The sequence below is a fragment of the Formica exsecta genome, unplaced genomic scaffold (genome assembly GCF_003651465.1).
Source record: "Formica exsecta isolate Colony F162 unplaced genomic scaffold, ASM365146v1 scaffold303, whole genome shotgun sequence".
NCBI classification, from domain to species: domain Eukaryota; kingdom Metazoa; phylum Arthropoda; class Insecta; order Hymenoptera; family Formicidae; genus Formica; species Formica exsecta.
Genome location: NW_021850289.1, coordinates 359,348 through 377,840, shown reverse-complemented (window position 1 = coordinate 377,840; position 18,493 = coordinate 359,348). Strand labels below are relative to the sequence as shown.

Genomic DNA, 18,493 nt, shown 5'->3' with positions numbered 1-18,493 from the left:
TATATATAATCAACCGAAAAATTCGATTTAAAAAATCGGTTTTGATATTTAATATTTATATTGTCATATTAATCCCGAAAATTGAGAATATATAATAAAATAAATACTGAAACAAAAATTTAGTCGGCGCAAAAAATTCCCAAAAATGATTATTTGAAAATTAGTAATCCACAACAAATCCATGTTATAAATAAATAAATTATTAGAGAAAATATAGCCAATCATCGGTTTTTTGAATTAATGATGCGATACATTAAGGATGACGCATATGAGAGACAGAAACAATAAGACATTATAGACTCAATATAAAAGGCATTACGTGTCTTAAGCGGCACGTTTTCCCGTAATATGTACTTGTCGGCGATATTCCCGCTTTGGACAGGGTCGACTGGCCGACTATCAGAAATAAGGACCTGAGTTGGAATCGCAAGTCGGCGTCGCAAGGGAAATTAATCGACCTCGAAGTATGCTCAAGCTACGAAGAGAGGCGCCAATTTAGGGCTGATATTATGCGGGTCTGAAAGGGGTTGTTTGGGTAGGTCCGTGCGTGAAATTCTAATCGCCACGCGAGTCAAGACATTATTCGGTTTCGCTAGCGATATGGATAATCCGATGATAATCCCAAAATAAAGAAATTTTTATCGAGAGATAGAGAAAATACATGTATAGAAAGTTGGTATAGACGGGATTCTAGAATATAACATCATATTTTTTTAAATAAATTTCCATATGTAAAACTGATTCAAAACATCAAAACTCATATCTTTTCTTTACAGTTTTTTAAATTTTCGGCGTTAAACATCTTAGCAATTAAGATTCAAATTAAAATTGTATTAAAGTAATGTCAATTTATAACGTGAAGAATAAAAAAGGCTAATTGCTTTCCTTTTTATCGTTTTTAACATTCTAAATTTAGTATTAAACCTCGTATAATAAAATGAGAAAGTCACGTTTTTTGTCGGAAAAAAGTTTGAAAGACTAACACAGATGCAGCTTTTATAAACAGTTAATCGCGTACTTTACACGTAAAGTATACGACCTAAAGTTGTGGCATGAAAAGACAAATATGAGATCATATTAAACACAAAATTATTCGAGCTTAATTCAAAGTTATTGAACCTATAGATTATTTTAAATCTATTATTGAATTGCGATTAATTATTTGCCACTTTAAGATCTTTTGCTTGAAATGAGTGCTTTATATGTTGAATTTTAGTTTTCTGTTCCAGTTTCAGTGGGTATGTACACGAATGCAACTACGCTTCCCACTTTTTGATGAGTTTTTCAATCAACGCTGTACTTTTGACAACAGTGGATAAAACGTACTTTCATCACTTACGCGCATTTTATTTTTTTCGTCAATTGTTCGGTACAACTGAATTAAATTGTCAATTAAATAAACAAATTCACGTTAGATCCTAATGCGAGTCTGTTTAATATCATATCCGATGCATGTTTAAATTAATACTTTAAGTGAATTCACAATGGAATAACGTCTACTAAGAGACTTACAGACCACGAATATTTACTTACTGTCAAACAAAGTTCCTTCAATTTATCCACTGATGAAGAGAAAACTTTAATTGAATTGGTTATTTCGAGAAAGTAATGAGGAATAAACGACAATTAGAAAAAGATTGAATGTACTGTAAAATTATTGCAGAGAATATTTAAGTTTTATTATAACTAGATTTATTTATTAAAAAATCAAATCTCGTGTCAATTTCAGATTCAGAAAGTGCTACGATTTATGTTATAGCGTGACGTGCCCACATTTTTCATAAAAAAATAAATTTTTTCTCATTAATTAATATGAATAATTTTCATGAAAAAAGAACTGATCATTTACTGAGACATACATATTTTTATTTGATAAATTAATATAGAGTATTTTTTATTAAATAAAAATATATCACTGAGAAAGTAAAACGGTTTTCTTATGAAAAACAATTTAAATTGCCCTGGTTATTAAAAGTCAAACAAAAAAAAAATATATATTTTTTTATGTTATATGTGTATAAATTTTTTATGTCATAATTCGAGATACGCGGTAAAAAATCATTATTTTTTATTATCACAAAGACGGTATTTCAACGCACGCGGAATTTCGCAGAAAGTATTTTCTTATCGTATTTTACGCCGAGACTCTTACTTTACGCCGTTCCGGTGATTCTTTCCACCACGTCGACATGCACGTACGCAATTTCGGCTTGTGTGGAAAAGCTTTGAGCATCCTTCTGTTCGATAACGCGATTTCCTGTCTCGTGCTCTCTTAATATCACAATGCGAGAAATTTATTCACGTATCTCTCCGCGAACATACACTACAGCTGTTAGTACGATCTGCAAAAATCTTAAGAAGAAGAATCTCGTGACGCAAAAAGTGAATCTTTTTAGAAGAAAATTTTAAAATAAAGTAATCAATAAGAAATATAATATAGTTCATTTTTTATTTTCCCTTTTATTATTAATTATAAAATAATTGTACTTTGTTCTCCATAAAAGCCTTATGGATAAACTTTTGTATAAGAAAATATAAGATCACTTTCAACGTAAATCTTTCTCAACTTATCGGCCGTAAGATTCTGACAAACTCTATTTTAATCCCACTTTCTATCTTGCTTATTGTATTCGTTATAAAATTTCGGTAGGGGACGAACAAATATATTGCCATCATTTATTTTCAGAACCATAATATAAGTAGAAAGATAACACTCCTGTACCAAGAATGTAAAATTATTTGCAATGCGTTGTAATGAATTATGCAAATACATTGAAGCGCAAATGCACGAATCTAAATTGCATTTGCATAAGACGTATATTATTACTAATGTTTGCATAGAAACCTTGTGCCTATATATCATTATGCAATCTTAATTATTTCATGCTGAATGTGCTCTGATTACTACACAAGAGTACCTTTGCGTTACGTTTAACGTTTATGATATCAGTTTTATGAATTATATTATTGTATAATTGTCATTAAATAATAATTAATGTTAATAAAGATATTTTAAATTTAACAAATTTATATGTATCAAGTCGTTTTTTCTTAGGAAAAAATGTTGAAGATAATTGTTTAGTAAGTCAGTCATCTTAGCATTTGCACAATCGATTCAGTAATTACATTAATATATGAGAAAAATTGAGTTTGTTATGATTGTGTCGTTTTATATACACATATAATCATAATTGTGTATTTGCACAAATTCGTGTATATAGTGTATATGTTTTCTATACTTACCATTGTTTCACCGCATACACTCTATGTATAGTACATGTATGTGTAATACACGTTCGCTGGTTAACACGGATTCTGTTCGAGGCAATAGTTGTCCGCGTAATTTCACAAAGATTATTACACATGTCTAAATAAATCTTGAGCGAGAGGAAATGTGTATATATCTGATGTTTCCAGTGCATTTTGTCGAAAATGACATACTTTCTCGGAAAGCACTTACGCGAAGATGATGCAGTGAAGTGAATAGCTGTGCGTACGCTTGCACGGTTTTTCTACCAAAAACTTCCGGCGTGGAAACTTCATATTCCTGACTCTTTTTGTGATTTAGCGTAAAGCGTGTATACATAGCGATGATTTATCTTGGAAGCGTAAAATATTCTGCTCTCTCATGTGAAAAACATTTTATAGAGTCTGACGTGTATGTGCAAGAGTGCACGATAAAATACATTGATATTTACCTGTTGATATACTGGCATTGATGTTGCCTTTGATTAGTATGGAAATTGTTACGAGAAAAGAAATGTTACGAAATAATTCGGCAGATTATCCAAAGGAATAAGTTGTATTTTTATCTTTTTATTTTTCGTCAATGACAATACATGTGAATTTTTTCTTTCGCAAAACAGACTGAGCAATATTTAAACTTTTATTTATGTACAGATCATTATAAATTAGCATATTAAATAACTATAAAAATTAATACTATAAAGAAGCTTTGACTTTTGTATGTCTTTTAATATTACGATGTTATCAAATTCATTTATCAAGACATATATACATACATCGCAAAATATCCATCGCCGATTGGATATTACCAAATAATAATCTTTGCATTTAATAATCTATGTGCAAAAATGCTTATAAAAACATGCTTATAATTTTTCATAATTAATCTGCAGACTGTTGTTAAATTTTATTATAAAAATTCATAATCGAAATCTTTTATTATTGTTTATTCTCAATGATAAATTGTAAAATAACTTAAGCCTATCGTTTTATTAAAAGGTATCGCAAATATCGAGAGACAAAAGAGCGCTTATCTGTTGCGAGAAACGAATTCGAAAACCAATCGTCAATTTATCACCTTCGCCTTTTCGATTCTTCTTTAAGAATATAACTCGTTTGTATTGTTACCCATTTATTTCCTCTTATTAAAAATTCGCACAATTATCTATTTTCGCCTTTTCAAACTGCTAATATAATTATTATTTCTCGTGTTATACATTTCAATGTTTTCTCGTACAATGTGAAACAATCGACTGAATTAAAAGTAAATACAGGTTATTCAGTCTGTTAAGACAATATATTACGTAAAATCAACTTGCTCTATTTCTTTGCATTCTCCTAATCTGAGATTTATCTCGGTTTCCTTCTCTTTTGTCTGACAATAAACACGATATCTGCCAGTTGTCCCGTCCGAGCAAATCCGTTCTCTCGCTACATATTCTCTATCGTGAATTGCGGTTCGGTGCTCCATTCGGTAGAATATCATTAACACAATGTCGGATAGACATTGGAGAATACAAACGTCCTCTCTGTTTAAATAGAACATTCTTGATAGCTTCCGGATACTTCGACACTCATCTACCGACAATAATCGCGTCTCGTTAACTCGATTTGTATTAGCTTGGATGCCAATAACAGGCTAATAAGAAAAGACGACGATGTTAATTGCCGCAAATCTGCATTTTTCCATCGATAATTAATTGTTATATACGAGTCTGTTAGATTATACATAAAATTTAAACTGTAAAAATGATTTCTTTAAACTAAATTATTAAATAGTAACACAATTAATATTTTCTGAATCTCTATTATGTTCTTTTCAAAGTAAAAATAAAATTCTATGTTGAAAAAGAAAGCAATTACTTTGTCATTTGAAACTTATTTAATCATTTATTTCGCATGCAAATTAACACAGTTGTCCGAACAGCGTGTATCCGAAATATATGTTATTGCAAAATAATTTTCTATTACTCCTCCTCTTTCTCCATTCTCCTTTTTGCTTTATTAATAACAAATTCGCACAAAATGTACAAGTAGACTCATATCAGGTGTTAATGCTTTATCAACAGCAAAATTTTAACAATTTGATAAATATACCACCGAAAAAAGGACGGAAGAAATTTTGCATCAGATTGAAATGAGTATTGCATTTTAATTGTCATTTTTGGAAAACTCGATTTTTGTGATTGCATTTATCATCATTGGATTACTGCATCACGCAATATTAGATTGCATGTTGTGATTCATTAATTATGCAATTACATTACGCGTTAACTCTTTCGATGTCACATAACAAATTATACATATTTTATTTTCATCGAATCATTGTAACATTTATTGAAGAAAAATAAGCTCGCCGCTCTTTTCACATATATATTATAATAAATATTTAAAGAAAAGTTATGGAAAGATATGAAAAGTTCTTTTTAGTATATTGAAATATGAATCAAAAGATCAAAGTCAGAAATAATTAGAATTACATATCCGTTAAACAAGACGGATATACGACGCGAGAGTATCAAGTAGACGACTGGGTTAGTCTGTTAAGACTAATCAAATGTTAAGATTTATGCAAATTTAAGCTATCCCCTTAGTAAGCTCCCTCCATAGCAGCTAGTCAATTGCTTTCATGCTGCTATACATTTACACACATATCGCGATTTTCTTAGAATTGGAGGATTTGTACTCGTCACACACAAACGTCTTGAGAGCTTTAAACGACTGTCTGATCTTAATGAAGAAAAGTCATGAAGCAAAGACGTGAAATGATAATCTTGAGTGACGTAATTTAGTAGCAACACACTAACATTAATCAAGTTAATAAGATAAGTTCTTAATATAATCCTACTTATACCATTTGTGAGAGAATCTATTTAACTATCATTAGAATAAGCTTACTCTACAAGCAGATAAAGTTTACAAAATGATTACTTTGTCGACATATTAAATCGAGATTAAGATATTTAGCATCACGTATTAAAATTGTGACAGATAGATAAAAAAAAAAAAATAAACATTTAAAATTTATATGCATACTATAACAAGATAATCAATCCTTGTTTTTAATATAGGTTCTTTTATTAATCGATGGTATAAAAAGAAGTGACAATTCGTGAAAGAATTAATGTCTCGTACAAAAATAATAATTAAATTGGAAATTGTATCTGTCACTTTATTCACTCTTTAATGCTTTCGAATTTTTTATCTGGCGACATTAATAAACTTTCTCTCGCAGTTTAACTTTTTATCTCCCACATCACCCCATCATTATGTCCAATCGATCACTCAATCACCTTTTTATTTTATTTACTTTCTACACAAAGAATAAGAAAGAAGGCGAAAGAAAAAAGATAAATAAAGAGAGAGAGAGAGAGAGAGAGAGAGAGAGAGAGAGAGAGAGAAATTTGAGAAAAAACGTGAAACTAGTTAGAACAGATAATAAGGTTGATAAGGTTGATAGATAAATTTGGCTTAAGCTCTTTAAATCTATGAATGCGTACTATCATTATAAATAATTCCAAAGCTGTTTCATACAACTCGTAACATTTGTACAACTTTTAAATTAATTTAAAAGTAAATATTTTTTATATATATATCTTGATCTAATTTAAGATTTTATTTTAATCTTTATTATTCTTATTACTATGCACATATATTTATATATATAAATTATATTTGATATTTTTGATGAAACTTTCTTTTTACTGGAACTATTTGCGGAATTTTTTTCTGCTGTCTTCTTTTCATTCTTTTTCTTTTTCTTTTATATCAAGTCTTATGATCGAAATGCAAATCAATAAAAATATTTATTTGACGACTTATGGAGATTACTAGTTATTTGCATCCCAACTACAAGTGAGTTGTAAATTTATTCACGAGTCGATAAACCGATATGTAGAAAAGTTATGTATAAAAAAATATAAAAATTTTTATAAGGACATGCAGGAAGACATCATTCATCCAATTTGTGAAACGGAGAAATCATGAATATTAAAGATGAAATGCGAAACAGGCTAAATTTAGAAAATTGAAAAATGCGATCTTTTAGGACAACAAAGTTTTATACGATAACTAAGTACGATATCATTTGCCTTTCGTTGGCATTTTATTTTTTATGTTTAGAATGAAAGGAGTGAAATAAACAAACGAAATTTTTAGACTATTTAGGAGATTATTGGCGAGTAATTTTAAATTGTATTCATATCTTTTATAGCACATCATCTCTATGTTTTCCTGTATCTACATTCTCCATCGCAGACAATGTAAACTTTTACTTAATTATCTTTGTTAACAAAAAATGTGATTTCTTTAAATATTGCTTTTCTGTAATTGTATATTGTATTATGACATTGTATTATATATTATGTACATTATATCGTGTTGTATCCTCCCTCTTATTAATTTAAAATATCCAAATAAAAATTTAATTTCAATAGAATAAGGTAAAAATTGTGCCAATAAAAACAAATTTGCATTCAAGTAGAATTGTCTAAGGAGATTGATAAGTAATAAAAATGCCGAAAGCGTTGAAGAAATTGACTCGTTTTTATAGATTTTTGAACACACACACACACACACACTGAATCAGTTTAAAATATATTTTTATGACCGTATAAAATTATTCTTTAATTTCAGTAAGAGACAAACTGAATTTTAGTAAGAAACTTATTAAAGTTACGCAGCCTTCTTTCGATAGCATTTCAACTGTACGAATCACTCGTGTACGTGACATTAATTGAAAATCCTTTCCCATTTTACACGTACATCTGCCGCGGAGTGGGTTCTCGGGTGAAATTCGCCGGAGCAATCGGACAAATTTGCATAGTTCTATCGTAAAATCAATAAAACAGAAAACGTTTACAGAGACAATATGAGGATAATTTAACTTCCATTGCTGTTCGAATCTGAGCACATAAATATGTATTGTAATTATTTAATCTATAACAACCCATATTTTCATTTTCCCCGTCCTCCCAAAAATTCTTAGCAAAATCTCCTCAGCTTCAATCTGTTTTGTCTAGAAAATTGAGAATAATCAAGTAATCGGTCATGAGAATTGTTACTAAAAATAACGGATTATAAATTTTCTAAAAAATATATTAAACATGGAAAAAACGTTTCTTTTAATGTAAGTAATTAAAAATTATTTTAATAATTTATGTAATTATTCACTTTCTGTATGATACTTTATTCTCACGATAAAGGTCTCGGAGAAAATAAGAAAAAGAAAATCGCAAATGAAAAAAGTTTTAGAAAAGTATAACTTATTGTTAGAGAAAAAAGCAGCACCGTCTTTTCTCGGAAGCGTAGTAGCTTCGCCATTCGTGTTTTCATTATCATTTGCATATTATGCGTAATAGTTTCTGTACACGCAACGTACAATAAAAAAGGCGTGTGCCGTGCGTATGTTTAACAGAAATAATATATATTTGAATTCTAGTATATAATATAAACTTTCCGTAAATTTTTGCAAGAATAAAAAAAAGAATAAAACTTTTCTAAATGTCAATAAAATTTGTCAATAGCAAATATTTTAAAAATTAAGATATTTACAGATAATTGCAACAATTAAAGTCTAAAAGTATTTTATTAGATTTGCTAAAATGAAAAGTACTGCTTTTTAAAAATTTAAAATACATATTTTCCTTTAGTTTTAGTTAAGACGTCAAATATACAGACGTTAATATTTAATACCAATCAAACTCGATGCATTATTGAAGAAGAACTTTGAAATAAACTACAGAAGAAGAACTTAGGTATTTTATTTCTCGTTCAAACTTGGCTCATAATTAAAACAAGAGACGGAGTTAATTATATTTGAATTTGTTTTAAGTTTCAGAGAACAATGTAAAAACTTTATTGTTAATAAAGAACTAGCTAATTGTATTATCAACAAAATTAGATAGTATCAAAATTTTCATTAATAGTATGCAAATGACAAAAATACATGTTATTAGCGATCTTGCATTTTCTACACATCATCGCAATTTATGTAGCATTTATTGACATTTAATTTAATTTTACATTATTTTATAATCAAAATTCAGTTAGTATAATCTATAAACAGTGTTAGGCAAAATTTGTTGATCAAATTAACGATGACTGATAATAATTGTTAGATAAAAATTAATTAATCAAAAATTGATTAGATCAAATTAATGATTATAATTATTGATTAAAAAAAAAGTTTATGCGTGAGTAGTGTAATGAATGTTATCATTAAAAAAATAAACGCAAAAAGATATTGTATATATTCCACTATTAATTTCTTAGCAATATCCAGAGAAAAAACTGAAACATGCGCATGTCTTCGACGAGCATTTGCGATGCTTGTCTAATAAGTCTAATAAGTATCTTTTGTTTAATGAATCACCAATTTTTATCTTTGGCACGATGAGAATCCTCTTCGCCGATGCGATATTAGAGCGATACATAATATCACGGTAACAAAATTTCTTTAAAAAAAAATTGATTTTTCAAAATTGATTTTTCTGTGTAAAAACTTTTGAATATTGTTAAATATTTTTTTATATGTATATATTTTGGTATTTTTTCTTATTGATAAAAAGATGTTTGTTTACTTAATGATTTATTTATTCGTATATATTTAAAAAGAATAGAAAAGTTAATTTGGTTCTTTGACATAATCATTAAAATAATTTTTGGGCCAACAGTTCTAATAATCTTGTTTGCATACGGAAAGAAATGGCACAGAACAATATCATTCCCATACTTTTGCCATGTTTTCAGAAACAAAGTCATCTTCTCCGCTTAGACCCCCTATTATTTATGAGGGTACTTTGGTACACATTTATATTAAGAACTCCAAGACATTGCTACTGTAATAGAATCGTTCTCTAGTCATTTAAATGATTTAGATTAGAAACATGAGTAAACATCGCAAAAATTAATATTGACAAATATAAAGAATATAAGAGTTATGCAATGATATTTACGATTATAATTTATATTCTCAATTTTCAGCATGTATTATATTAGCGACTGTATTTTATTATTGAATATATTCACACACATACACACAGCATTATACATATGTTATAATCTTATTAGGACATTTTTATACTCTTTTTATAAGTTTTTGCTTTTTAATATTACAATAATGGAACGAAATTTATTTTTCTTTCTGTTTCTCATTCTTCCGCTTTTTATTTTATTTATATTTTACGTAAAATATATATCAGAACGTAAAAATATTCTGAAAAAAGGGAATATAAAAAAAAAATTAGAATTTGTTAAAGTAACTGACAATGAGAAGATTAAATATCCCATATTCAAGCTGCGCAATCTATAGCAGAGATCATGAAGGAATTGCGTGGTCAGCAGAATATGTCAGTGACACGTGACAGTTCTCCCAGTCGCAGATATCTTAGCTGTCTCTCGGATTAACCGCATTTCTTTTTTTATTCGCTGAGTTTGGAGAGAATTTTTCTCCCGATCTCCCCCGCATTTTCGCGCCATTATGAGGAACAAAAGAGACAGCATCGTATCATCGGTTTCGTATGCAACGTATCTTACAGTCTGTCTCACAACGACGAATGTCATGAATGTTTCAGCAGACATTGGCCCGGAGCAAGGCACGAGTTAAATTGCTTCTTTCCAACGACCTCACTGTTTGGGAGTAATATATGAGCTAGCTCAGGATGTGTGTGTGTGTGTGTGTGTGTGTGTGTGTGTGTGTGTGTGTGTGCCTCTTCAAATCTACAACGTAGATCTGATTATTGTGTCACGTGATAAGCAGAGTTCGCATTTATGTGGCTTAGGTGTGCGTTCTTTACTCGAATTGTTGAGCAAGATAAATGTATATACCTCAAATATAACATATCAAGTGTAGCGTATTTTAAATATTCGGGGACTATATATAACTATAATCGATAATGTGAAAGATGAAGAAAGCTCATTAGATACGAAGCTGATTAGATACGTTTAAAATACAGCACTATGTTGAAATATTTTCGTAAAAAGAAAAAAATAAAGGAAAAGAACACGTATTACACACGTACACACATATACATGTATATTGTAAAGATTTGATATTAGCGAAATAAGAGAAGAAAAATATTTTTCAAACTTTAGTGAGTTTTTTATGACGATAAAAAATGTTCAATCTTTTTTTTTTTAAATAAGGCTGCCTTTTTTAACTAGATTATTTATGCACAATTTTCATCTACTGATACGGTCGTCAAATAGTTAAACATTCGTTGGTTATTAAAAATTTAAAATATATACGCTTTTTATTTTATTCATATGCTTTCATTTCATACGTAAAAAAATAATTTGTTATTTTAAGAGATAGTTAATGTTAATTTTATTGCATCGTTTTAACGAGAAATTTTAATTTAACATTTGAATCTATGCCAATAATGTAAACTACACTTTTATTAATAATAAATTATAGCATTAACGTATGTCATTTTCATAATTTAGATATTAAAAAAAATTATATCTAAAATTACATAGTTTGTGTAATATAATATACGTATTACGTATTTTATTATAAAAAAATTTATTTTATTGTTGTCACGGAGCATAATTACCAATATGTATTTTTTTATGGGATATCAATTAGTTCTCAATGCGCTTTTTTTCTGTAATAAAAGAATTAACAAAAATTTCTCGAATTTCTGCGACAGTCTCCGAGTCCGGAAAAAAATGGTTAAAAAAATTGATTCCAGATAAAGTTACCTTGAGACGGCATTCTAATGATAGACGTTAATAATGGAGTTTTTTTTACTAGCGGAAAATAAATGACAGAGAGACTGTGAGAGAGGAATTAGTCATGAATCTCCATGTTCTCGAATGATAAGCAGATGTAATAATAAGAAAAACAACTTTTCTTTTTTCTGTGTCACATGAGAGATCAAAACACGCAAATGGCGTAATATTTGACATAGAGAGGTATATGTCGACGATTGTTACACTTTGATTATTTTGCCCAGACATATTACATGCGATATGATCGGTTCTTTGATAGGTTAACTTTATGACCGATATTAATAATATGGGTCACTAAATTCTCGTAACATTAATCTTTGTTCAAAGCCATAGTTATCGGTGAAATTAAATTTTAATAATAGAAGAGGAGATCTTCTCTCTCTCTCACAAGATATTTTAATGTTTGATTATTTCTAAGAGAAAACTGTTTCTCGGAAAATAAAGCAGAAAATGATGCAACATAATTGCATTGTTATAATTGAGAAAGTAAGAGCTACAATATAGAAGAACTTCCAATATAGAATTAATTGCATTAATTAAAAATTGAAACAAAAACATCTAGATTGTACTTTAAAACAATTTTTTTTACCCGTTTATTTAACTTAAAAATGCGCGATTATATGATTTAGAAACGTTGCAAATATTAAAAAAAAAAAAAAAATAAACTTTTACATTTTTTTGTTTCTTAAATACATAAAATAAACACAAAAGGCATTTTACATAAGATATATTTTAGACAACACGCGTACTATAATATGTTCGTCTGACGGTATTATTTGCAAGTGAGTATCATAATCTAGTTTTTTTGCTGAATCATCTATGAGACTGCAATTGGTTCCGATATACCAAAGGATTTCGTATAAAATAGCAAGGGCCCGCAAATAGGGTCCGTTTGTAAGAGCCTACGAACCAAATGGACGCAATAACCGTGCCTAGAATCGTGGATGAGTGTGAAATCGAATTCCCAATGACTGAGAATGGATTATTTCTGATTATTACTGTGTCCAACAGAGAGAGTATTTCTCGCCACTGCTGATTTTATTCCCTCTGGCCGCGGATAATACACGAGAGACTGCAGCAACGCTAGCTTTTCCAACTTATTTCCAACTGACGAAAGTCCCGCAGAACGCATTAGAACGGATTTCGCATTATTCCAGTCGCGAATATCATATTAATCAAGTCCCGAGCGCGAGAATTCCCGGATGTAAGTGTAACGATCTATTCTGGAATAAATTGTAGTTTAGAAAGTTTATATAGTCGGTCTTCTTTAGTTAAAGCGTTGTTACGGACATGTTCAGTTTAAAATTTCATCGCTTAGCGGCAGTGCGATTGCGGTTTACAATACTAAAAATAAATGTGTTAAAATTTGTTACAATTCTTGTTACTATTAAAAATAAGATTGTAAGTTCCGTTTAAATATATTAAAAATTTTACAATTGTTTTAATAATAGTAAATGGCATGTATATAAAATATCGCAATTATAAATCAATTTTTTCAAGAAATATTTAAATATTTATTTTTTTTTAGTATATATTTTAAGAATTAATATAAAATTTAATCAGAAATCTCGACGAGAATTAATTTGATTATAATGTGAATTTATAACACGAGTATTTTTTTTGTAAACTAATTGAAAGACATTTGATATAAGTAGAATTAAAAAGTGGTTGAGTAAAGTGCGGATATTTTTTTCACAGAGGTAAAAAATAAGTAGAATTAGACGTGTTTAAATAAATCCCTTTGCTTTCTTTTGTTATACGCTTGACTATTACCATTTTTATTACCTTCTCATTAATTAAGTAGCTTAAAAGAGCAGTAACTAAGTACGCATAATGAATTGCTGCTTTGTTGCTATGTAATCAATACGATTGTCTTAAGAAACTTGACAATTACAAGAGAGATGGATTTTATATTAAAAAAATATTTATACGTAATTATTTATGTACTATATAAGAAACATATTTTAATGATTTAATTTGTATGTAACGATTTATAAACCGCAAGTTTATTGCGCAGTCAAATATACGACTGAATAATGGCCAATATAATTCATATAAATTTAGATGTATACACGATTAAAAATGTTTAGCAATCGAGAAAGATATACCTGCAGAAGACAGATTTTCGCGCTAAACAGAACTTTTGCGAACCTTGATTATTAGCAAAACTATTTTTTCTCTATTGTGGGAAATATTACAAAACAAGAATAATTTTATTTTACTCACCGATACGATGCATAACAACGTAGTTGTATTATTCGTCGTTGACCTGTAAAATATAAATATATCCAAATTATAAATTAGTGTTCAAAATAATTAATATTTTAAAAAGTAATTATTGCGTGCAATTTAATTTTTTATCTCTCATTTCAAATAAAAGAACCTTTAGTATATTTTATATGCATTACACATTAATGTAATAATTATTATCGCGGAGATAAGCAAGGAATTAATTTTATAAATAATAAATAAGAAAAAGTATATAAATTATGCTTACCTCATAGTTGTTCCACCATAGTTTGATACCTTCTTGGGCATGAAACTTTTTCTCTGGTTCATTTTTTATTTTATTTTTTCATGGCACCCTCATTTACGAAAACACGGTTAACTATAATCGCGTGCGTATTAATCAGAATATAATGATTGCGCGACACTTTGCACGGTACTTTTGACATTAATCAGACGCGCATTTTATTATATGTATAGGAACTTTATGTTATATTTACTTTATATTACTTTATACTACGAAAAATCAAAGCTACCAATCGATTTGAAATGCGACCGTCTTTTATATCAGAAAGTTGCTAAAGAATCCCACTACACAGTGTCACAAAGTAAACGGCCCCACATCATCGCATTCAGGCGCTTTTTTAATGTTCGGTTTCTTTATGGACGGTCTTTGTAAAATCAAATTTCAATATTGCATGCGTATTACAATTCTAACGAATAGATCATACGAAATAAATGCTCTTTTGTTATTTGAGTCCAATACCCGCGATATTCTTAAATGTCGCATTGACGTTTATCGCATGATTTAATTAATCGCGCTTGTGCTAATAATCGCTAATTATAATAATTATAAGAAATGGTTGTGTTTTGAAAGATAATAATAAAGAAACGTGATCACGTCGCATGATTTTCGGGTGAATCGTAACTTCGTAGCGAGTTTTTATTTCATTTTTCTGTCGCAACATAATAAAGTGCGCGTCTGATTAATGTCGGGATCGCCCGCGATCGTCGTATTCTGATTAATGTGCGCACGATTGTAATTAATCGTATTTTCGTGAATAAGGGTGTCATAAAGGAGCAGCAAAGGATGAACAAGAGAAGAGAATCAAGGCCGATGTGGCATTAGACTAGGGCGGAGCAACCATGGGGTAAATATAATTTATAATTTTTTATTATTTACTACTTATAAAATAAATTTCTTGTTTATCACCATGAGATAATAATTATTACATTAATGTGTAAAAAAATGTGCATATAAAATATAAGTTTTATTTAAAATATATAAAGTATTTATGTGTATGTTTATATAATAATTGATATTTGTGTATATACATTTATTAAAATATTTTAATAATAATTAAAAAATATTTATAATTATGTAGCTTATTTATATAAGAATTATACTTTTAATTATAATATTTTTTAAGAATTTATATCTAAAAAAAATTTTTTCAACAATTATAAAATTTTTTTATTAAATATTTATTAAAACAACAAACAGAAAATTAAAATTGCATGTATTATTATACTTCGCATATGTATTGCAATAATTACTTTTGGAAATATTAAATATTTTGTTATGAACACTACCTTATAATTTAGGTATATTTATAATTTAAAAATTAACATCGAATACTACAACTTCGCCGTTGCGCATCGCACCGGTAAGCAAAATAAAATTATATATATAATTTTATTTTGCTCGTTGGCGCCATTTATTATCACTTTTTAATAAAAATGTGTTAATATTTAATTGTTTCCTTGATACATTACTTTATGTACGTATATATGTGAACTGCATTGATTACTGATAATTTAATTTCTCCTTTTCTCTTTCTCTCTCTCTCTAACTATATATATGTGTATGTATGTAATACATGTAATACATACATACACATATATATAGAGAAAGAGAAAGAGAGGAGGAGGAGGCTGAGAAAGAAAGAAAGGGAGAAATTGTATTATCAGTAATCAATGCAGTTTACATAGAAAAATGTATCAAAAAACGATTAAATATTAATATATTTTTATTAAAAACTAATTTTTATGATAGAAAAAAAATAATTTTTTCATAATATGCTAAATTTTCGAAAAAATCAATATATGCTGAGTGCAACTGAGATAAAATGAGAATCAAAGCGGGGGAAAAATAAATAGAAATTTTAACGTATAACAATCACACGCGCGTAAAATCGTCGCATTGTTCGTGTCCGCGATTTATCGCACTATCTTTGAGTATTTACATTTCTGGCTGTAATAGAATGCATACAAGATAACATGTCATACATATTGAGTTTGGAATAATTGGAATACAAGAATAATCAAGGAAGATAATATTCAAATTATCTTTTATATATTCTGTGTCTTATTTCTATGTTACTTGTAACTCAAAATTAATTGATATTTTGACGTTTTTATTAAAGAAACATAGACTTTAGATTGTTTAAAAGTAATAATATAAAATTTCTCACATTTTATACATGGGATGCGTCCGAACTCATGATACAATCAACAAAAAGATTAATTTTCCATTCGCTACAATTATTTTTTTTTGCTAGAAAAGCCTTGTATGAAACAATTTTATTCTATACGTTTTATAGCCTACAGACTTATTTTTTTGCATGAAAATTCACCACCAATTTATATCACGATTTTGAATACGCATTCTGCATATAAAAAAAATGTAATCTATTTTAAAATAACATAACAAATAAATAATGATTGTATTGAGTGATTCAATAAAGTAATTCGGTGAAATTAACAACATAAAAGCATTAAATTTATAAATATATTTTAATTGATTATATTAAATGGCTACATTAGTTCTCTTCATAAATAATAATCAGTAATCAGCTTAACCCTCACTTTGCGTATTCTGACAGCTTCACATAAGAGAGAGATATTGTGTATTTGCGAAATAGCATATGCTGCCGTCGCGTACGCGGATCTTTTTTCGCATATTGTTAAAATTTATCTTTCGTCTGGGCTATCCAAAACCGCGATCATGTCGAACACGTTGGCATTTATTGAGAGCATAAATTTCAGCAGCGAAAGAAATCACCGTTCGTAGGATCGATTCGGAGATCGACGTTTCGTTCAACGTTGCTATTGCCGTATCTAACAAATTGTAACTACGGTATTTACGAGATGCTCGAGTGACCAAAAAAAAAATAAGGTCTACATCACTTAAATTTTGCTATAAATTGTGCCAACAAATAAACGCATTGTGTTATTTCGCTATTAATACTAATTTATAGTTTGTTTTTCCTATTATTTACATAAATATGTTAAAATCGATAATTGTAAACTTGGATTTTTTTCATATTTTACATAGTGATATTTTCGGATTATTATGCGTTTCTGTTCGCTATACATAATGTTTCTCGTGTGTGTGAGTTGCATTGATATGCGCGTATTAAATTATGAATAATAATACTATACATTACAGATGAGACTGTGGTGTTGTCAATCTCCCTATAGTTAAAACGTATATATTTAGAGAATGTGATAATATATATATTTTTAATAGTGATATCTTTATATTTTTATTAACTTTTTATATGAGAAAAAAATGTTTAGCATACAACATTGTTAACATCTCCATACAAAATGTAGTGTTTCCAAACTATTTATAAACCAATAATGAATTGAAATTTCGAGATTGTTATCTAGAATAATATTTCTGACACATTGCAATCTGCATTTAATATCATCAATATATTTCGTTAAATACACTATCAAGTGTTTTTTCGGCTACAAATTCAGTAATAAATTAAAAGCAAACTTTTTATTAGCCAAATGTTTATAATGATTTATCTTGTGAATAGCAAAATAAAACATTCTAATATTACAATATCCTAATGCAATCTAGTTTCTAATAAAATCTCTATTAAGATTTCTTAGAAATTGCTCTGTAATTGGCATTATTAGGATAATTGAACGCGCTTACACTTATTTAGCACAAACTTGTAAATGCACCAACGATTCTTATTTAGGATCGATAAATTACTATGCTTGCTCCCTTAAAAGTGATATACGGATTTTTTGCGTGGTTTATGCGACCGGAAACGAGCGACTACCTAATGGTAGTTTCATGATAATTTGTGGTGGTGGTCGTTCATGTGACATCTCCAAGGAAATGAAGCTATTTCCGACAGGCGACATACGAGTTCCGCGTGCACGTCGCTAAGCAAAAGGAGCTCACGTCGCGAGCTGCCTTCCGCAATGAAACGTCAAGCCCTCACTTTGATTCGAAATAGATGTTGATTAAAATTCGTCATAAATT

The 18,493-nt window shown here is 28.8% G+C and overlaps 1 protein-coding gene across 1 annotated transcript in view; it reads right to left on the bottom strand.

Moving 5' to 3' along the window:
- LOC115237675 (trissin receptor-like) overlaps positions 1-18,493 on the bottom strand; it is a 40,998-nt gene that overhangs the window by 6,785 nt on the left and 15,720 nt on the right. The gene's annotated exons all lie outside the window — the stretch shown is intronic.